This window comes from Heterodontus francisci, chromosome 24 (genome assembly GCF_036365525.1).
Source record: "Heterodontus francisci isolate sHetFra1 chromosome 24, sHetFra1.hap1, whole genome shotgun sequence".
In the NCBI taxonomy this organism is placed as follows: Eukaryota; Metazoa; Chordata; class Chondrichthyes; order Heterodontiformes; family Heterodontidae; genus Heterodontus; species Heterodontus francisci.
In genome coordinates this window covers 75,730,682-75,754,179 of record NC_090394.1, presented here as the reverse complement: position 1 = coordinate 75,754,179, position 23,498 = coordinate 75,730,682, and the positions used below count along the sequence as shown (strand labels likewise).

The 23,498-nt window shown below is 44.0% G+C and overlaps 1 protein-coding gene across 9 annotated transcripts in view; it reads right to left on the bottom strand.

Annotated features, from left to right (window-relative positions):
* capn15 (calpain 15) overlaps positions 1-23,498 on the bottom strand; it is a 289,848-nt gene that overhangs the window by 93,253 nt on the left and 173,097 nt on the right. Inside the window, exon 1 of one of the 9 annotated variants that reach the window (XM_068056649.1) lies at positions 1,004-1,128. The exons of the other annotated variants lie outside the window; for them this stretch is intronic. The gene's annotated coding sequence lies outside the window, so the exon portion shown is untranslated. Of the gene's footprint in view, positions 1-1,003; positions 1,129-23,498 lie in introns of those variants that run through there. 9 annotated transcript variants of the gene reach the window in all.

The following is a 23,498-nucleotide window of genomic DNA, read 5'->3' as shown; positions in this document are numbered from 1 at the left end:
GCCATTCTGTTAGGAATTCCCAATTGTGCTCCTTTGAACCACGTTGGGATGTTTTACTACGTAAAGGCATTTATAAATGTTAGCTATTGTGGTTGAAATCAATACAAGTAGAGGCTTACGACCTCCAGTTGCTGTGCTGTATTTTTGGTGTACCTGTGTACCCTAGTCATAGAATCTTACAGTACAGCAGGAGGCCATTTGGCCCATTGTGCCTGTGCTAGCTCTTTGAAAGGGCTATCTGATTAGTCGCACTGCACTGCTGTTTCCCCATAGCCCTGCAAATTGTCCTTTTTAAAAGAGTTATCCAATTCCCTTTTGAAAGTTACTACTGAATCTGTTTCCACCGCCATTTCAGACCATAAATAACTTGCAGTGTAAAATAATTTCACTTCACCTCCCCTCTGGCTCTTTTGTGAATTATCTTTAATCCGTGTCCTCTGGTTACTGACCCTCCCTCCTTACTTTATCAAAATTCTTCACACCCCTACCCTTGTTGGAGAAACAATACAAAATGTCACAAATTTGCTGTACCTGTGCTGACTGTTCTCAGATGCCGCAACAGATCAAAAATAAAATAAAAGCAGGGGAGTGTGACTAATCAATGACTTACAAGCCATTGAAGGTGCTGCGTTTGCCTCTTTTATACTGTAGTGCACTGTTGCCACTCTGCAGCCATACTATCAATGTAACAGTGCTGTAAGAGTCAGTCAGCAAGGCCACATTTAAACTGTTCACCACAACTCATTACTTAGTCAATATTTAGAGCCCAATCCCCAATGACGATGCGGGCAAAGAGCTGGTTAAAAGATCCAAGGGGTGGGGAGCAGTAAAAGAAAAGGAAATAGATGAATAAATTTTTTACCTTTCCACAACCAAATTCTAACAAAGTTAAAACTTGTTCCTCATTCTCTAGGTCACTAGGACCTGAACAAACACTCAATGCAGCAAACTCAATCTCCAGCACAACCTCCTTGCCGAAACATCAACCAGCGGGAGAACTTACCTCACTCCTGACCGCTCTTTTCAAAGATATTAAACAATCACATACAGCACACTTCAGACCATCTGCTTTTCCCTTTGCATAGTATATGTAGGCTGTGTTTAACATGAAAGGCAGCAATGGAAACACTATTGCGACTGCATGAGAACACTTCCTGGTTAACTTGTTGAATACACCAGTACTCTTCCTACTTAACTCTTTTGCTCCCTGAACACAGTGATAGAGTTTCAGATTGAACCTTTTAACACTGAGTACCATCAACCTTTTTTCTGATTAACCTCTGACTTCTGAACTTTGCCTGGTTTTATTTAGAAAAAAAATATGAATGAAGTGCTAATAACGACTGAACAATTCATACAAATAAACCTAGACTTACAAGAGAAGGGGAAATGCCCCATTTCCACTGCAGAACAAAGTGCCGCACTCTAGCAGCTGCAGCTGGAACTTACGATTTCTGACCATGCACATTCCCAACGGCTGGGACAGGATTCCATCAGCCAGTAACACTGGCCAGAGGAAATGGCAGTGAATGACAGTTTGGACTGAGAGTTCAGGTCAGTTCTGTTGCTGTAAATGTCTTTGCTGCTACCGGGAAAGCCTGCAGTGGATTTCTGTGCTGACAGTGGTAGCAGAATAGTCTTGTTTACATTATAGCACTGTTCCTGAGAACTGGAACATTTAGCCCATATGGCAATTATGAGGCTTTCCTGCAGATTCTCCATCTGGCCCTGTGTTTGGAGCTGAGGGAGAGGGCTGAGAGCTCAGGTTTGATCTCTATTCTTTGTACAGTTAATTTGTACCTCAAATCCTAATTCCTGTCAGTGTCCTGAACAAAAGATGAGGACCTGATGGGCCGAATGGCCTCCTTCTATGCCATAAATGACTCTTTGAGAAGCAAAGTTAGTAGGGCCACTACTCCTGACTGCAATCCAGTAAGCAATTAGAAATTAAATGTGTGTGGACATCAAGGCAGAATGTAGCAGGACTTGTGCTAAGGCATACTGTAGAAGTCAACTGGAGCAGTAATTGTAACACAACTGAACTGAGCAGAGATCAATGCCAGGATCCACTCTGTCACTCAGTACCACACCAAGCTGTACCTTTACCAATTCATTCAAGGAGCTTCACAACACTGTCTTACCTTTCTTTTCTCTAGATTCAAATACTACTGCGTCCACCTCTATGCATCAGTCTATGACTTGCATAGCTGAATAGAATAGCCTGCTAATGCTCAGTATCTAAAATCACAGATGAAGTATGACCTATTTTGGAATAGGTACAGGAGGGGCTGCGAGCACCAATGGAACTCATAAAAAAAAAGTCAACACAAACAGGTTCTTTCTAGCCAGGCTGATAGGCGTACAACTGAAGCCCTTTTGGGGGTCCCTAAATCTGTATGAAGTATGGAAACCCCTCCTTAGTGGATGGGGGTTCCTAAGGACTCCCCACTTTTCCCCTACTCAGTACAAGACTGTGATAGTCAGTTAAAAGAAAGTCACAAAGATATAATTGTGTTGGCACAAATGACCTTCTTGGTGAATATGGTCATGCTCCATGTGTAGAACTGCAGAAACTAAAAGAAGGGCAGTTTGAAATTCTGGGTATAAATAGTCCTCATTCCTATTTTTCTCAGATACTTGTCCAAGTTTCTCATTTCATATTCTGCGAGTTGTAGATTTTATACAAATTTTGATTTCAAGCAAACAAAACTTATACATACGAGCACAGAATTTCACATTGAAGAATTGAGGTGTCAAAACCAGTTTGTTAAGCAGCTTGTATGGTATAAGGTGATGTAAATCCCAGATCCTTGGAGCACTGCCATTACAATGGTGTGCACCAATCTGCATTGGAAACACAGGGTGAACTGTTGCTGCTCAATTTACTTTCAAATCAAGAAATACACAAGAGATTGAATGGTGCATGATACAGTCCTGGATTCGAACCCAGCCCAGGCTAATGGGCTGAAATTCCTTTATTTTTCCCAAGTGCAAAACTAGTGCGAGGCAGACTGAACTCAAATTCCTTAAGGAAAATGTTACCAATTTCTCATCACAAAATATAAATGTTAGGAAATAGGACACACTCTCAACTTCTGGCAAGTCAGGCACAAAAGTAAAGCTCCCTTTACTCCAGAGTATCTTGAACCCTAACTTCATCCCCTACCGGAGAGGTCCAAGCTTTGTCTTTGAGGTCTGTACCACTGAGTCTCAAATTACATGAGAAGTTTAAATGAACACTCAGGCTAATTTGCAATTATTTCAAGTTGCTGATACAACAGGTATTCTGATTTATCTTGGAACGAGGCAACAATAATAAAAACAGCCCTTTCTAACCCCAAAACCTTAAAATTCAAACATGATAAACTAGTGAAGAAGAAATAAGTGCACATAGGATGGAGTTGCCCAAGCTCTCTGCGTAGATTATGACACGGGAACCACAGACTGTGTCCTACTGCACTCCATCAGTGTAGTATTTCTGCCGTCATCAGCCATGCTGGGAGCTTAATTCCTGCTAATTTGTGGGCGGTTTGCCACAGTAACTCACACCAATTAAACACTAGGTTAAAGCAGAGTCTGATTAGGAATTCTTGGGACCCTGAGCATCAGGAACATTTGGGGTCCCTCCACCCCAACCACCCCCTTCCCTCCTGCACAACCCTCCCCTTCGGATCCATTAAAACACCGATGTGTAGTATAATGCAGCAAGAAATGGGCCCACAGAATGTTCACACACTGCACGAATCACAGAATCGTTGCAACACAAAAGGAGGCCATTTGGCCCATCATATCTGCACCAGTTCTCCGAAAGAGCAGTTTACCTAATGCCACTCCCTGGTCTTCACCCCGTAACCCCATACATTCTTGCCACTCAGATAACAATCCAACTCCCTCTTGAAAGCCTCAATTGAATCTGCCTCCACCACACTCTCAGGCAGCGCATTCCAGATCTTAACCACTCTCTGTGTAAAAAAAGTTTTCCTCACGTCATTATTGCTTCTTTTGTCAATTACCTTAAATCTGTGCCCTCTTGTTCTCGATCCCTACACCAATGGGAACAGTTTTCCCCTATCTACTCTGTCCAGACCCTCATGATTTTGAATACCTCTATCAAATCTCCTCTGAACCTTCTCTTCTCCAAGGAAAACAGTCCTAACTCTCCAATCTATCCACATAACTGAAGTTCCTCATCCTGGAACCGTTCTCGTGAATTTTTTCTGCACTCTCTCCAATGCCTTCACATCTTTTCTCAAGTGTGGTGCCCAGAACTGGACATAATACTCCAGTTCAGGCTGAACCAGAGTTCTATACAAGTTTAAAATAACTTCCTTGCTTTTGTATTCTATGCCCCTATTAATGAGCCTAGGATACTGTATGTTCTATTAACTGCTCTCTCAACCTGTCCTTCCACCTTCAATGATTTATGCACATATACACCCAGGATCCTCTGCTCCTGCACCCGCTTTAGAATTGTACCCTTTATTTTATATTGTCTCTCCACGTTCTTCCTACCAAAATGAATCACTTCACATTTCTCTGCATTGAACTTCATCTGCTGCTTGTCCATCCATTCCACCAACTTGTCCATGTCCTTTTGAAATTCCACACTATCTTCCTCACAGTTCACAATGTTTCCAAGTTTTGTATCATCTGCAAATTTTCAAATTGTGCCCTGTACACCAAGGTCTAGGTCATTAATATATATCAGGAACAGCAAGGGTCCTAACGCCGACCCTTGGGGAATTCCACTACAAACTTTCCTCCAGTCTGAAAAACATCCATTAACCACTACTCTCTGTTTCCTGTCACTCAGCCAATTTCGTATCCATGTTGCTGCCATCCCTTTTATTCCATGAGCTATAACTTTGCTCACAAGCCTGTTGTCTGGCACTTTATCAAATTGGAAGTCCATGTAAACCACATCAACAGCATTGCCTTCATCAACCCTCTCTGTTACCTCATCAAGAAACTCCAGCAAGTTAGTTGAATACGATTTGCTCTTCACAAATCCGTGCTGGCTTTCCCTAATTAACCACATTTGCCCAAGTGACTATTAATTTTATCCCGAATTATAGTTTCGAGAAGCTTCCCCACCACCGAGGTTAAACAGACTGGCTTGTCGTTGCTGGGCTTCTCTTTACATCCTTTTTTGAACAGGGGTGTAACATTTGCAATTCTCCAGTCCTCTGGCACCACCCACGAATCTAAGGAAGACTGGAAAGTTATGGCCACTGCTTCTGCAATTTCCACCCTCACTTCCTTGGATGCATCTCATCCGGCCCTGGTGCATTATCAACTTTTAAGTACAGTTAGCCTATCCAATACCACTTCCTTGTCAATGTTAAACCCTTCAAGTATCTGAATTACCACCTCTTTCGCCGTGACCTGTGCAACATCTTCTTCCTTGGTAAAGACAGATACAAAGTATTCATTTAATACCTCAACCATGCCCCCGCCTCCATGTGCAAATCCCCTTTTTGGTCCCTAATCAGCCCCACTCCTCCTTTTACCACCCTTTTAGTATTAATATTCCCACAGAAGATTTTTGGATTCCCTTTTATGATAGCTGCCAGTCTCTTTTCATACTCTCTCTCTCCGCTTCTTTTATTTAGTTTTTTCACTTCCCCTCTGAACCTTCTATATTCAGCCTGGTTCTCTATTCTATTACCTACCTGATATCGGTCATAAGAACACTTTTTCTTCATCTTAATCTCTATCACCTGTGTCATCCAGGCAGCTCTGAATTTGTTTGCTCTACATTTCCCTTTTGTGGGAAATACCTAGACTGTGCACAAACTATCTCTTCTTTAAAGACAGCCCATTGTTCAGTTACCGTTTTGCCTGCCAACCATTGATTCCAATTTATCTGGGTTAGATCCATTCTTACCCCTCTGAAGTTTGCTTTCCCCCAGTTCATAATTTTTACTCTGAATTGTTCTTTGCCCTTTTCCATAGCTAACCTAAATTTTATGATACAATGATCATTGGCCCCTAAATGTTCCCCCACTGACACTTTATTCACTTGGCTTATTTCATTCCCAAGAACCAGGACTAGCAGTGCCTCCTTTCTCATTGGACTGGAAACATACTGCTGTAGAAAATTCTCCTGAACACACTCTAGGGACACTTGCCCCTCTCTGCCCTTTGCACTCCTATTATCCCAGTCTATATTCGGATAATTAAAGTCCCCCATTAAAACCATCCTATAATTTTAGCATCTCTCCGTAATTTCTTTGCAAATTTGTTCTACATCTTTCCCGCTGGTTGGTGGCCTATATACTACACCAAACAATGTAATTGCACCTTTTTTGTTCCTCAGCTCCAGCCAAATAGAATCTGTCCTTGCCCGTTTGGAACATCCTCTCTCTCCAGCACTGCAATGTTCTCCTCAATCAAAACTGCTACCCCTTTCCTATCTTTCCTGAACACCTAGTATCCAGAAATATTTAGTACCCAGTCCTGCCCTTCATTGAGCCAGGTCTCCGTTATCACATCATCATACCTCCACGTGGCTCTCTGTGCCTGCAATTCACTAATCTTATTTATCATACCCTGCACATTCACATACATGCACATTAAACCTAAGTTAGACTTTATTACTTTCCCTCTTACTCTGACGCTACCTAATGACTTACTATTTCCTACTTTAGTGCAATCTGTCTCACCCAATTCTCCATGTACCTTTGTGTTCCCTCTCTTGTATTTTTCTCCTGGTTCCCACAAGTTTATTTGAACCCTCCCCAATAGCACCAGCAAATCACCCCATAAAGAAATTTATCCCAGCTCTGTTCAGGTGCAACCCATCCAGCCTGTACAGGTCCCATCTTCTCCAGAACAGTATCCCAGGTATCTAAAGCCCTCCCTCCTGCACCATCTTTCCATCCACACATTCATCTGTTCTATCCTCCTATTTCAATACTCAGTTGCGTGTGATACCAGGAACTGATGAAGGGTCATTGACCCGAAACGTTAACTCTGCTTCTCTCTTCACCGGACCTGCTGAGTATTTCCAGCATTTCTTTTTATATTAAATTCAACTTCTTGTTTTGTTCAATTCATGAATTTTATCCCCCAGTATTTTTGATTGAAGGGACGTATAGGGGCAGTAGGTATCGTTCAATGTGCTGCTACTTTTAATATGAGTGAATAATGGCATTGCCAGATATTTCTTTGACTAACAGAATGTGCTCAAATTTCTTGCCTATGTGGAGACTCAAATACAGTTCCCTGCCTGACCAGCTCAAAGTCTGCTGGACCTTGGAAGGCTGAGTGTGCCAGTAAGCCCAACTAGTTCAGTTTAGACAGCTCTGGTGTGCTGTTGCAATCCCTGCTTTGTGCAACGTTGTACAGGATCATTGCCAGCATACCTGGGGATCTTCAGATTAACTGGAAAATTGATATTTAAAAGACTAAAGTCAAGAAATATCAGGCAAAGCCATTATTCTCCTCTATAAAAGGGAGTAGTATGAACAAAATGTACTCTCTCTAATCTTCCCTTCTTCTTGAAATCTAAATATGCTTTTCACAGCTTCATAATGTTCATGCACCAGCAGTGGTGAATCATAACAATCCCATCGGAAAACCAAAGCCTAATTAGTACAACCACACTGGGCAAATTACACTCAGTAGGTCAAGCAGTTACACAGCACATTGTAATGGGAAACACTGGCTAAAGTTTAACCCTCTAAATACTGAACTCTGACCATTCAGAATCTCTCTGATGAGTTTGCTCACTCACATTTCTGTACGGTCAGAATTGCCATCACAGGAAGTGCAGCACCTAAATGTGCAGTACCATGTCAACATGACTACCTCCCAGTTCAGTCCCAGGTACAATTTAAACAGGTCTGGTGGGATTTAAACTTACATAGTTGCAGATGAATTAGATAGTTAGCGAGAGTGAGAGAGCACGTGGGAGGCAATGCCTGTGTGCACGGATCTGAGGGAGCGTGCATCAGAGAGAGCATTAAAAAAATCAATATTTTAAGCTCCTTATTTTAACTACATCAAAAGAGCAACAAGACTGTGTTAAGACAGATAAGTTTTAAGTAAAGACAAGAAAGAAAGCAGAGGGTGGGAAGTGGTTAGGAAATGTTCTTTTACTGTTTTGGCCCCAAGTACTGCTGTTTCTCAAGAGTAACAGCATTCTACAGAATGACCCAGGCAGATCCACCAAGACAGAGAAACGTCAAATGCTCAATAGCAGCTTTTCAATCTGCAGAACAGATATTCCAAAAGCCAAGAGGGAAAACAGATGTCGATGTATATTAATATAATCTCTAGAATGTGATGTTCAACCAGAAACTACGATTTGAGTAGCCACTACTTGACCAGTAAGGTGTTTCAGTTAGGATGGATTTTAGTCACCAAATTCAGTCAGGCATTCTCCAAAATATATTAGGATTCCCACCAGTGATACAAAGTGTATTGAAAAACTATAGATAGCAGTGTACAATATCCTGGTGTTGTTAAAACAAGATCATGTGTCTTTTGGGTTACTATAAAATTCCAATGGGCTATTGCAACTGAAGAAAAACCTGAAGATAAGACTGTGCCTGAGGCTCTGAATAAACTGCAGGGCTGATAAATTGGGTTTTACTTATCAAGCTTGATAAGGTACAGACACTTTGCACTGAAGTGTACAGGATCAGCCGCTTCATAATGAGCTCCTTATTAACATCAGTGTGTAGCAGCATATGCTGCAGGGGAAGTGGCTGTCAGACTCGCGAAAGTCCACACATGCCCAGTTGTCGAGCTGCTGTTGTAATGCAAGAATGACAAGATGGCCTAGACTGCAAATTTTGAGAGGCTGGGTTTCTTCTAATTCCTTAGGTCATGGAAAACGTCTCTGGATTTTGTAAGATTTTGTACTTCTGCACGGAGAGGGTAATATTTTAGTGGAGCCCCATGAGGCTGGAACTAAAAAACGCTTTTTAAAAAATTCCACATTATGTCAGCTCCTTTTGTATTGGGTTGTGCCTGTTAAGTGCTACTGGTTGCTGACATGTTGCCCTCATTCAGCCAGTGGCAATACCAAAGTCAACCTGCCAAATTCACCAAGGTTGGCAGCTGTGAAAACCCAGGGAAAAAACAAACCAACTAGTCATTCACCTCATGTGCTATTTGTGAGACCTTGCTTACCACAAATTGGCTCGTGTGTTTATCTATGTAACTTCGAAAAGTAATTCTCGCGCTGTAAAATGCCTTGAGACACCATGCACTGGAGAGGTTGCATGAGGAGATTCACCAGGATGTTACCTGGGCTGGAGCATTTCAGCTATGACGAGAGACTGAAAAGGCTGGGGTTGTTTTCCTTAGAGCAAAGAAGGCTGAGGGGAGATATGATTGAGGTATACAAAATTATGAGGGGCATTGATAGGAAGAAATTTTTTCCCTTAGTGGAGCGGATCAATAACCAGGGGCCATACATTTAAGGCAAGGTGCAGGTTTAGAGGGGATTTGAGGAAAAAAATTTCACCCAGGGGGTGGTTGGAATCTGGAACGCACTGCCCGAAGAGGTAGTAGAGGCAGGAACCCTCACAACATTTAAGAAGATATTTAGATGAGCACTTGAAATGCCATAGCATACAAGGCTACGGGCCAAGTGCTGGAAAATGGGATTTGAATAGTTAGGTGCTTGATGGCCGGCACAGACACGATGGGCCAAAGGGCCTATTTCTGCGCTGTATAACTCTATGACTCTATGATGGCACGATAAGGAGCTACATGTGTGTCCCTAGACGGTTTGCAGTGTTTTGCATATTGATAAAGTAGGATTTCCTGTCCGAGAATCATTGTGTTGACACTTCACTAGAAATACTTGCCTGCAGTCAGAGAAAAATCCAGTATCTTGGTTTAGGAGACGAATTTCATAGAAACATAGAAATACAGAAATATAGAAAACTTCCAGCAAAGAAGGAGGCCATTTGGCCCATTGTGTCTGTAAGAGCCGGAAAAGAGTGATCCAACCTAATCCCACTTTCCAGCTTTTGGCCCGTAGGTTAATAGGTTTCAACACAAACTGCATATCCAAATACTTTCTAAATGTGAAGATGGTTTCTGCCTCTACCACCCTTTCAGGCAGGAATTCAAGATTGTGGAACAAATTCTCAACTCCCCTCTAATCCTTCTGCCAATTACGTCAAACCTATGATCTCTGGTTATTGACCTCTCTGCTCAGGGAAATAGGTCCTTCCTATCCACTTTAACTAGGCCACACAACATTTTATACACCTTAATTAAATCTCCTGTGAGCCTCCTCTGTTCCAAAGAAAACAACCCCAGCATATGTAATCTTTCCTCATAGCTAAAATTCTCCATTCCTGACAACATCCCTGTAAATCTACTCTGTATTTTGTCTAGTGTAATCACATCCTTCCTGTAATGTGATGACCAGAACTGCATATGGTACTCTAGCTATGGATTAATTAGTGTTTTATACAGTTCTAACATAACTTCTACCATTTCTGCCCACTTGACCAGTCTACAGCTTTCTTCCTCATTATCATTCACATGACCAAATTTTTGTATCATCTGCAAACTTCTTAAATGTAAAAGGCATGATTAAATCTAAATTATTGATATATGCCATGAAAAGCAAGGCACCTTGTACAGAGCCCTGTAGAACCCCACTGGAAACCACTACCATTACCATAAAGCCAATGAATCACCTCTAGTTCAATAAGGAGTGTAGGAGGGCATGCCAAGAGCAGCAGCAGACATACCTAAAAATGCAGTATCAACCTGATAAAGCTACAACACAGGACTACATGCATGCCAAACAGTGGAAGCAGAATGCTATAGGTATAGACAGAGCTAAGCGTTCCCACAACCAACAGATCACATCAAAGCTCTGCAGTCCTGCCACATCCAGTTGTGAATGGTGGTGGACACAAACAACTAATCAGAGGAGGAGGCTCCAAAAATATCCCCACCCTCAACGATGGAGCAGCCCAGAACATCAGTGCAAAAGAAAAGGCTGAAGCATTTGCGACCATCTTCAGCCAGAAGTGCTGAGTGGATAATCCATCTCGGCCTCCTCCAGAGGTTCCCAGCATCACAGATGCCAGTTTTCAGCCGCTCCACGTGATACCAAGCAACAGCGGAAGGCAGTGGATACAGCAAAGGCTCTGGGCCCTGACAACATTCCGGCAATAGTACTGAAGACTTGTGCTGTAGAACTAGCAGCAACCCCCCACCACTACCTCACCCCGAGCCAAGCTGTACTAGTACAGATATAACACTGGCGTCTACCTGACAATGTAGAAAATTGCCCAGGTATGTCCTGTCCACAAAAAGCAGGACAAATCCAATCCGGCCAATTACTGTCCAATCAGTCTACTCTTGAACATCAGCAAAGTAATGGAAGGTGTCAACGACAGTGCTATCAGGAGTCACTTAAATAGCAATAACCTGCTCACTGATGCTCAGTTTGGGTTTCGCCAGAGCCACTCGGCTCTTGACCTCATTACAGCCTTGGTCCAAATATAGACTAAAGAGCTGTACTTAAGAGGTGAGGTGACAGTAATTGGCCTTGATATCAAGGCAGCATTTGACTGAGTGTGCCATCAAGGAGCCCTACCCAAACTGAAGTCAATGGGAATCAGGAAGAAAACTCTCCACTGGTTGGAGTCATACCTACTGTCCTAGGCCTAACGATCTTCAGTTTCTTCATCAATGACCTTCCCTCCAGCATAAAGTCAGAAATGGGATGTTTGCTGGCGATTGTACAATGTTTAGTACCATTCGCAACTAAGTGCTGAGCACCGCAGCCTCACAGCTCCAGGGACCCGGGTTCGACTCCGGGTACTGCCTGTGTGGAGTTTGCAAGTTCTCCCTGTGTCTGCGTGGGTTTTCTCCGGGTGCTCCGGTTTCCTCCCACAAGCCAAAAGACTTGCAGGTTGATAGGTAAATTGGCCATTATAAATTGTCACTAGTATAGGTAGGTGGTAGGGAAATATAGAGACAGGTGGGGATGTTTGATAGGAATATGGGATTAGTGTAGGATTAGTATAAATGGGTGGTTGATGTTCGGCACAGACTCGGTGGGCCGAAGGGCCTGTTTCAGTGCTGTATCTCTAATCTAATCTAAAAACTTCTCCGATACTGAAGCAGTCCGTGTCCAAATGCAGCAAGACCTGAACAACATTCAGGCTTGGGCTTATAAGGGGCAAGTAACATTCACGCCACACAAATGCCAGGCAATGACCATCTCCCACAAGAAAGAATCTTACGATCTCCCCAATGTTCATAGGAACACAGAAATAGGAACAGCAGTAGGCCATTCAACTAGGTTATGGCTAATTTTCTACCTCAACACCATTTTCCCGTACTGTCCCATATCCCTTCGATATCTAGAAATCTATCGATCTCAGTCTTGAACAAACAATGACTGAGACTCCACAACTCTCTGGTGTAGAGAATTCCAAAGATTCGCCACCCTCTGAGTCAAGAAATTCCTCCTCATCCCAGTCCTCTTATTCTGAGACTGTGTCCCCTGGTTCTAGATCCCCAAGTCAGGGAAAACATACTTCTTGCATCTCCCCATCGAGTCCTGTAAGAATTTTGTATGCTTCAATGAGATCACCTCTCATTCTTCTAAACTCTAGAGAATATAGCCCCAGTCTCCTCAATGGATATCAAGGCCTTGGAGATGGTGCAAAGGAGATTTACCAGAATGCTACCAAGGATGAGGGACTCCAATGAAATGGCGAGACTGGAGAAGCTGGGGGTTTCTCCTTAGAGCAGAGAAGGTTAAGGGGAGATTTAATAGAGGCATTCAAAACCATGAATGGGTTTTTATGAAGTAAGGACAAACTATTTTCCAGTGGCAGGAGGGTCATTAACACGAGGTCACAGATCTAAAGATAACTGGCAAAAGAACCAGAGGGGAGATCAGGAATAAAATGCTTTATATATTGAGTTGTGATCGGGAATGTACTGCCTGAACGGGTGGTGGAACATAGGAAACAGAAGATAGTAACTTTAAAAAGGGATTTGAAGGGGGAAGATTTGTATGGTTATTGGGGAAAAGCAGGGAAATGGAACTAATTGGATAGCTCTTTCAAAGAATGACCTGGAGAACTCTGCCCACAAGGGTGGTGGAAACGGAGACAATTAATGACTTCAAGAGGATGTTGGATGATCACTTGAGGGAAATTGACTTGCAGGGCTCATGTGGGGGAGTGAGACTGACTATGTAGGTCCAGGTCCGGACGATTTGTGTCCCAGGATGCTGTGGGAGGCGAGGGTGGAGATTGCAGGGGCTCTGACCCTAATTTTTTATTCCTCTCTGGCCACCGGCGAGGTGCCAGAGGACTGGAGAACAGCTAATGTGGTCCCACTATTTAAGAAAGGTTGTAGAGATAAGCCAGGGAACTATAGACCAGTGAGTCTCACGTCAGTGGTAGGGAAACTATTGGAGAAAATTCTGAAGGAGAGAATCTATTTCCACTTGGAGGGACAAAATTTGATTAGGAATAGTCAGCATGGCTTTGTCAGAGGGAGGTCATGCCAAACAAATTTGATTGAATTTTTTGAGCATGTGACCAGGTGTGTAGATGAGGGTAGTGCAGTTGATGTAGTTTACATGGATTTCAGCAAAGCCTCTGACAAGGTCCCACATGGGAGACTTATCAAGAAAGCAAATGCACATGGGATACAGGGTAACTTGATAAGGTGGATTCATAATTGGCTTAGCTGTAGGAGACAGAGAGTGATGACAAACGGCTGTTTTAGTGACTGGAAGCCAGTGTCCAGTGGAGTACCACAGGGATCTGTGCTGGGTCCCCTATTGTTTATCATTTATATAAACGACATAGATGACTATGTGGGGGGTAGGATCAGTAAGTTCGCGGATGACGCAAAGATTGGCCGAGTGGTTAACAGTGAGGCTGAGTGTCTTGGGTTACAGGAAGATATAGACGGGATGGTCAAATGGGCAGAAAAGTGGCAGATGGAATTTAACCCTGAAAAGTGTGAGGTGATACACTTTGGAAGGAGTATGTGACATGGAAGTATTCAATGAATGGCCTGACACTGGGAAGTTCCGAGGAACAAAGGGACCTTGGCGTGTTTGTCCATAGATCCCTGAAGGCAGAAGGGCAGGTTAATAGGGTGGTGAAAAAGGCATATTTATTTATTTATTAATTTATTATTTTATTTTAGAGATACAGCACTGAAACCCTTTTGGCCCACCAAGTCTGTGCCGACCAACAACCACCCATTTATACCAACCCTACAGTAATCCCATATTCCCTACCACCTACCTACACTAGGGGCAATTTACAACAGCCAATTTACCTATCACCTGCAAGTCTTTGGCTGTGGGAGGAAACCGGAGCACCCGGCGAAAACCCACGCAGTCACAGGGAGAACTTGCAAACTCCGCACAGGCAGTACCCAGAATTGAACCCGGGTCCCTGGAGCTGTGAGGTTGCGGTGCTAACCACTGCGCCACTGGGAGACTTGCCTTTATCAATCGAGGCACAGATTACAAAAGCAGGGAGATCATGTTGGAGTTGTATAGAACTTTAGTTAGGCCACAGCTGGAGTACTGTGTGCAATTCTGGTCGCCACATTATAGGAAGGATGTGATTGCACTGGAGGGGGTGCAGAGGCGATTCACCAGGATGTTGCCTGGGATGGAACATTTAAGCTATGAAGAGAGATTGGATAGGCTTGGGTTGTTTTCGCTGGAGGAGAGAAGACTGAGGGGTGACCTGATCGAGGTGTACAAGATTATGAGGGGCAAAGACAGGGTGGATAGGGAGCAGCTGTTCCTATTAGTTGAAGGGTCAGTTACTAGGGGACACAAGTTTAAGGTGAGGGGCAGGAGGTTTAAGGGGGATTTGTGGAAGAACTTTTTTACCCAGAGGGTGGCGACAGTCTGGAATGCACTGCCTGGGAGGGTGGTAGAGGCAGGTTGCCTCACATCCTTTAAAAAGTACCTGGATGAGCACTTGGCACGTCATAACATTCAAGGCTATGGACCAAGTACTGGCAAATGGGATTAGGTAGACAGGTCACGTGTCTTTAATGCATCGGTGCAGACACGATGGGCTGAAGGGCCTCTTCTGCGCTGTATTATTCTGTGATGTAGCTCCATAGAGAGCTGGCATGGACGATGGGCTGAATGGTCTCCTGTGCTGTAAATGACTCTATGACTCTATAATCTCTCTTCATAGGGCAATCCCGCCAGGTATTAGTCTGGTAAGCACTCCCTCTATGGCAAGTATATCTTTCCTTAGGTAAGGAGACTAAAACTGTACACAATACTCCAGATGCAGTCTCACCAAGGCTCTATACAATTGCAGCAAGACTTTACTCCTGTACTCAAATCCTTTGCAATAAAGGCCAACATACCATTTGCCTTCCTAATTGCTTGCTGCATCTGCATGTTGACTTAGTGACTTATGAACAAGGACACCCAGGTCCCTTTGGACATCAAGACTTCCCTTCCCAATCTCTCACCATTTAAGAAATACTCTGCATTTCTGTTTGTCCATACCAAATGGATAACTTCACAATTTTCCACATTATGTTCCATCTGCCATGTTCTTGCCCACTCACGAAGCCTGTCTAAATCCCCTTGAAGCCTCTTTGCATCCTCCTCACAACTCACATTCCCACCTAATTTTGTCATTAGCAAACTTGGAAATATTACATTTGGTCCCGACATTGATATAGATTATGGATAGTTGGGGTCCAAGCACTATTCCTTGTGGTAAGACACTAGTCTCAGCCTGTCAACCTGAGAATGACCCGATTATTCTTACTCTCTTTTCTGTCCTCCAACCAATTCTCAATCCATGCCCCCTGATCCCTTGTGCTCTAATGTTGCTTACTAACCTCCTGTGCGGGACCTTATCAAAAGCCTTCTGAAAATCCAAATCAATGACTGTGATAACCACTGGTTCCCCCTCATCCATTCTGCTAGTTACATCCTCAAAAAACTCCAACAGGTTTGCCAAACATGATTTGCCTTTTATAAATCCATGTTGACTTTGCCCAATCCTACCATTATTTTCTAAGTGTCCAGTCTTCTTCTTCTTTGGCCTCCTTATCTCGAGAGACAATGGGTAAGCGCCTGGAGGTGGTCAGTGGTGTGTGGAGCAGTGCCTGGAGTGGCTATAAAGGCCAATTCTAGAGTGACAGACTCTTCCACAGGTGCTGCAGAAAAATTTGTTTGTTGGGGCTGTTACACAGTTGGCTCTCCCCTTGCGCTTCTGTCTATTTTCCTGCCAACTGCTAAGTCTCTTCGACTCGCCACACTTTAGCCCCGCCTTGATGGTTGCCCGCCAGCTCTGGTGATCGCTGGCAACTGACTCCCACGACTTGTGATCAATGTCACAGGACTTCATGTCGCGTTTGCAGACGTCTTTAAAGCGGAGACATGGACGGCCGGTGGGTCTGCTACCAGTGGCGAGCTCGCTGTACAATGTGTCTTTGGGGATCCTGCCATCTTCCTTGCGCTCACATGGCCAAGCCATCTCAAGCGCCGCTGACTCAGTAGTGTGTATAAGCTGGGGATGTTGGCCGCCTTGAGGACTTCTGCGTTGGTGATACGGTCCTGCCACCTGATGCCAAGGATTCTCCGGAGGCAGCGAAGATGGAATGAATTGCTCTTGGCTGACGTACGTTGTCCAGGCCTCGCTGCCGTAGAGCAAGGTACTGAGGACACAGGCTTGATACACTTGGACTTTTGTGTTCTGTGTCAGTGCGCCATTTTCCCACACTCTCTTGGCCAGTCTGGACATAGCAGTGGAAGCCTTTCCCATGCGCTTGTTGATTTCTGCATCTAGAGACAGGTTACTGGTGATAGTTGAGCCTAGGTAGGCGAACTCTTGAACCATTTCCAGAGCGTGGTCGCCAATATTGATGGATGGAGCATTTCTGACGTCCTGTCCCATGATGTTCGTTTTCTTGAGGCTTATGGTTAGGCCAAATTCATTGCAGGGAGGCGCAAACCTGTCGATGAGACTCTGCAGACACTCTTCAGTGCGAGATGTTAAAGCAGCATCGTCAGCAAAGAGGAGTTCCCTGATGAGGACTTTCCGTACTTTGGACTTCGCTCTTAGATGGGCAAGGTTGAACAACCTGCCCCCCGATCTTGTGTGGAGGAAAATTCCTTCTTCAGAGGACTTGAACGCATGTGAGAGCAGCAGGGAGAAGAAAATCCCAAAAAGTGTGGGTGCGAGAACACAGCCCTGTTTTACGCCACTCAGGATAGGAAAGGGGTCTGATGAGGTGCCACCATGTTGAATTGTGCCTTTCATATTGTCATGGAATGAGGTGATGATACTTAGTAGCTTTGGTGGACATCCAATCTTTTCTAGTGGTCTGAAGAGACCATGTCTGCTGACGAGGTCAAAGGCTTTGGTGAGATCAATGAAAGCAATGTAGAGGGGCATCTGTTGTTCGCGGCATTTCTCCTGTATCTGACGAAGGGAGAACAGCATGTCAATGGTCGATCTCTGCACGAAAGCCACACTGTGCCTCAGGGTAGACGTGCTCGGCCAGCTTCTGGAGCCTGTTGAAAGCAACTCGAGCAAAGACTTTCCCCACTATGCTGAGCATGGAGATTCCACGGTAGTTGTTGCAGTCACTGCGGTCACCTTTGTTTTTATAGAGGGTGATGATATTGGCATCGCGCATGTCCTGAGGTACTGCTCCCTTATCACATCCTTTATAATAGATTCTAACATTTCCCCTACTACTGATGTCAGACTAACAGGGCCGTAGTTCCCCGTTTTCTTTCTTCCTCCTTTCTTAAATAGTGGGGTTACATTTGCTACCTTCCAATCTGCAGTAACCGTTCCAGAGTCTATAGAATTTTGAAAGATGACCACCAACGCATCCACTATCTCTACAACCACCTCTTTCAACACTCTGGGATGTAGATCATCAGGTCCAGGGGATTCACCAACTTTAAGTCCCATTAATTTCTACAGTACTACTTTATTTACAAGTACTAATTTCTTTCCGTTCCTCATTCTCACTAGTCCCTCTGTTCTATAGTATTCCTGGAGGTTTTTTTGTATCTTCCTCCGTGAAGACAGACGCAAAGTATCTGTTTAGTTTCTCTGCCATTTCTTTATTCCCAATCATAAATTCTCCTGTCTCGGCCTGTAATAGGCCTAAATTTGTCATTGCTAATATTTTCCTTTTTACATACCTATAGAAGCTTTTACAGTCCATTTTTATATTTCTCGCTAGCTTACTTACACTTTCTACTTTCTCTTCCTTTACCAGTTTCTTGGTCCTTTTTTTATTCTTTCATGGGATGTGGGCATCGCTGGCAAGGCCAGCATTTGTTGCCCATCTCTCATTGCCCTTGACAGCTGAATGACATTTCAGAGGGCAGTTTAGAGTCAACCACATTGCTGTGGGTCTGGAGTCACAGGTAGGCCAGACCAGGTAAGGACGGCAGATTTCCTTTGCTGAATTCTAAAATGCTCCCAATCCTCAGGCTTACTACTTTTTTGATAATTTTATAAGTCTCTTCCTTTGATCTAATACAATCTTTATCTGCCCTTGTTAGTCATGGTTGGATCACCTTTCCTGTTGGGTTTTTGTGCCTCAAGGAATGTAACTTATGCTGTATACCATGTACTAATTCTTTAAATGCTAGCCATTGTTTGTCTACCATCATACCTTTTAATGCAGTTTCCCAATCTACCACAGCCAATTTTCCCCCATACCACCGCAGTTTCCTTTGTTTCAATGGAATTACTATTGCTGCATTCTCCACTATCAACATCCTAGGGGTTACCATTGACCAAGAACTTAACTGGAGCAGCCACAAACTGTGGATACAAGGGCAGGTCAGAGGCTGGGAATTCTGCAGCGAGTAACTCACCTCCTGACTCTCTAAAACCTGTTCACCATCTACAAAGCACAAAGTCAGGAGCATTATAGAATACTCTCCACTTGCCTGGATTAGTGTAGCTCCAACACCATTCAGGAAGCTCAACACCATCCAGAACAAAGCAGCACGCTTGACTGGCATCCCATCCACCACCTTCAATATTCACTCCCTTCACCACCGACGCACAGTGGCAGCAGTGTGTACCATATACAAGATGCATTGCAGCAACTCACCACATTCCAAACCCACGACCTCTACCACCTAGAAGGACAAGGGCAGCAGATGCATGAAAACACCACCATCTACAAGTTCCCCTCCAAGTCACACACCATCCTTACTTGGAACTATATCGCCATTCCTTCACTGTTGCTGGGTCAAAATCCTGGAACTCCCTTCCCAAAAGCACTGTGCGTATACCTACACCAGTTGGACTGCAGCAGTTCAAGAAGGTGGCTCACCACCACCTTCTCAAGGGCAATTAGGGATGGGCAACAAATGCTGACCTTGCCAGTGACGTTCACATCCCATGAAACGAATGAAAAATAAAACAGCCTTCCAGTCACAAGAACACCTGTCTACCATTGCCCTTTGCTGCCTGCCTCTGAGCCAGTTTTGAAGCCAACTTGCCACTTGCCCTTGGATCCCATGAGCTTTTACTTTACTTTTCTGACCAGTCTGCCATGTGAGACCGTGTCAAAAGCCTTGCTAAAATCCATGTAGAAAAGCAAACACATTTTAAATTATATAACATTAACTACAATGAGTTTCCATTCTACAGCCAAAACTGAATGTTGCACAGCAATGTCACTGAAACAGGGAAACCAACCAGTTTCTGGTAGGCGGACACTCCCAACTAAGGGAGTCCTCACTGATATCCCAAATATCTAGAGTTTCGTTCAATTGTTGGGCAGTGGGAATTCTCTACTCTTGCTGGTCTGTAGGTGAAAATTGCACTTGTGTGTGATCTTAAAAGAAACCTTGTACCTCAGCATGTCACTGAAACATTTCAAATTGCTTCACGTACAATAATTTACTCTGAAGTGCATGACTTATGGAGGCTAATTCAGCAATCATTTTACACACAGTCTTCTTTTCTTCTTCTTTAGTCTCCTTGTCTTGAAAAACAATGGGCAAGCGCCTAGAGGTGGTCAGTGGTTTGTGGAGCAGCGCCTGGAGTGGCTATAAAGGCCAATTCTAGAGTGACAAATTCTTCCACAGGCGCTGCAGATAAAATTGGTTGTTGGGGCTGTAACACAGTTGGCTCTCTCCTTGCACTTCTGTCTTTTTTCCTGCCAACTGCTAAGTCTCTTCGACTCGCCACTCTTTAGCCCCGCCTTTATGGCTGTCCGCCAGCTCTGGCCATCACTGGCAACTGACTCCCACGACTTGTGGCCAATGTCACAGGACTTCATGTCGTGTTTGCAGACGTCTTTAAAGCAGAGAAACGGACGCCCAGTGGGTCTGATACCAGTGACGAGCTCGCTGTACAATGCATTCTTGGGGATCCTGCCATCTTCCATGCGGCTCACATGACCAAGCCATCTCAAGTGCTGCTGGCTCAGTAGGGTGTATATGCTGGGGATGTTGGCTGCCTCGAGGACTTCTGCATTGGAGATACGGTCCTGCCACCTGATGCCAAGGATTCTCCGGAGACAGCGAAGATAGAATGAGTTGAGACGTCACTCTTGGCTGACTTACGTTGTCCAGGCCTTGCTGCCGTAGAGCAAGGTACTGAGGACACTGGCTTGAAACACTCGGACTTTTGTGTTCCGTGTCAGTGCGCCATTTTCCCACACCCTCTTGGCCAGTCTGGACATAGAAGCGGACGCCTTTCCCATGCACTTGTTGATTTCTGCATCGAGAGATAGTTTACTGGTGATAGTTGAGCCTAGGTAGGTGAACTCTTGAACCACTTCCAGAGCGTGGTCGCCGATATTGATGGATGGAGCATTTCTGATGACCTGTCCCATGATGTTCGTTTTCTTGAGGCTGATGGTTAGGCCAAATTTGTTGTAGGCAGCCGCAATCCTGTCGATGAGTCTCTGCGGACACTCTTCTGCATGGGATGTTAATGCAGCATCATCAGTAAAGAGGAGTTCCCTGGTGAGGACTTTTCGTACTTTGATCTTCGCTCTAAGACGGGCAAGGTTGAACAACTTGCCATCTGATCTTGTGTGGAGGAAAGTTTCTTCTTAAGACTTGAATGCATGAGAGAGCAGCAGTGAGATCCCAGAATCAAGTATTATTTTAATGACCAGCGAATCCGTTTTTCAGTGTTGTTGGCAAAGGAAGGAATGTTGGCTAGGATACAGGAGAATTCTGTGCTCTTCGAATAGTACTGCGAGATCTCGACTGCCAACCTGAGCAGGCAGACGAGGTGTACAGCAGCATAGTGCTTACTGGACTAATGATCCAGAGACATGTGTTCAAATCCCACCACGGCCGCTGAGTAATTTAAATTCAGTTAATTAAGTCAGCCTGGAAAAAAAGATAGTCTCAGTAATGGTGACCATGAAACTAATGGATTGTCATAAAAACCCATCTGGCTCACTAATGCCCTTCAGGGGCGGAAATCTGCCATCCTACCTGGTCTGGCCTATATGTGACTCCAGACCCACAGCAATATGGTTGACTCTTAACTGCCCTCTGAAATGGCTGAGCATGCCACTCAGTTTCAAGAAGGCAGCTCACCACCATCTTCTCAAGGGCAATTGGGGATGGGCAATAAATGCTGGCCTTGCCAGCGATTCCCACATCCTGAGAATGAATTAAAAAAGACAGGGTCTTAATTTAACTTCTCATCTGAAGGACATTCAAGTAATTAACTGTCATATGGAAATTGTAACCGATTGCTTTGTTTAAAAAGTGACAGCAACAGATTAATAAACAGGACCAAAGGGGGAATAGGATCTGAAGCAGGAAGTTATAGCAGTGACCTTTCTAAATCCAGTTTGATTAAACAAAAGTACGCAATTACACAAATGCAGTTATATTATTCCATTTCTTAATACCATCAATTTACAGCACCAATTAATTTATAGATGGGGGCTCTCAGTGCTGCATACGTGTGCAGAAACACACTAATTGAATGGGGTTAGAGCACCTTTTAATATTCAGAGAGATATAAATATGTAAAAATGTATAATGTGTTACACAGGAGCCCAGCCTGTCGAGATTAATGTGCTAAACAAATCATCATATTAATGCACTTATACAGCAAGTGCATGTACCCAGTCAAGCAACTTGCAAATATTTTCAGTTGATGACAATGGGAATTTCAACAACTTGCATTTACATGCTGCCTTTAAAACATCCCAAAACACTTCACAGGAGCAACAAAAGTTGACAGAACCATATAAGGAGATATTAGGACAGGTGAGGTAGGTTTTAAGGAGAATCTTGAAGGAGAGAGAGCTAGAGTGGTTTAGAGAGGAAATTCCAGAGCTTAGGCCCAGGCAGCTGAAGGTACCACCACCAATGTGGACTGATTAAAATCAGGGATCCACAAGAGGGCAAAATTGAAGGAGCACAGGCATCTCTGAGGATTGTAGGGCAGGAAGAGGTTATACAAGGAGGTTCACTGCGGCTAGATGTCCAAATAAAACTTCAGCATGTTAAAAAGTTACCAATGGCCTCCTTAAAGCTTAAAGGTAACAACAAAACCTACAGCCCTTGATCCATACAGCTGAGGCAGGCTCCATGTCGATGCTGGATTGGCTGATAGCCTGGGCAGTGGTATGGCTCCACAATCAATATAGAGTCCTGGGTTAGATAAATCAGCGTGGCTTCTTATTCCTAACCGCTCTCCAGTGATCCTGCTGGAAACCTGCATGCGTGTGTTTGCTGGGGGACGGGAAGATGAGGCTTGGGGGTAATGTCCTCCACAGTCAGTTAATAGCCAGCTGGCACTCACTGGATATCGATATACTACAGGGAGAGGGAAATGACTCTGTAGCAAGGCTTTAATACTCCTGATTCATCACTTCAAACTACGCCTACTGTCAATGACAGACCTACTACCACCAATATTTTAACAGTGTCGCACAAAATGTTGAGTAAAGTGAAAGTAAAACTGATGCAAATCACAATATTTGCAAACCTACCCCTGGTCTGAAGATGGTAATATTCCATTAACTAATCATAGGACAGCTCTAAAAACAACCAGAGGAATATTAAAGGCTGTAAAGGGAAATAATCACACAGGTGGGAGTGTGACACTAAGTAACTAACATTAAAAGCTTCATATTGCACCACAAACCATTCACAACTCGTCCAGTTCCTGGAACTCTGCCCCACTTGGGTTTGGCACTGGGTGAAGGAGAATTGGATTGCACTGTCTGCTGTCAAGGCCTGGCAATGTTCCTCTTTGTTGTTTTTCCTTCCTTGCTGATTATGGAGGCAGGAAGCACTCTGGGCCTTTGAGCTGGGGTTATGGGTAAGGTGCTGCTACACAGTAGGATGAGGAGCTCCAGTCTTCTGGAGAACGACTGTGGTTAAAAAAAAAAAATACAATACTGCTACAACTGAGCAATGCCATGGGAGAGCAAATATATGTCTGCTATGTTTATAGATCCCTCACTGATAAATTACGCCCTATATGCTTAAAGAGCCTTCATCGATAGATTATGTC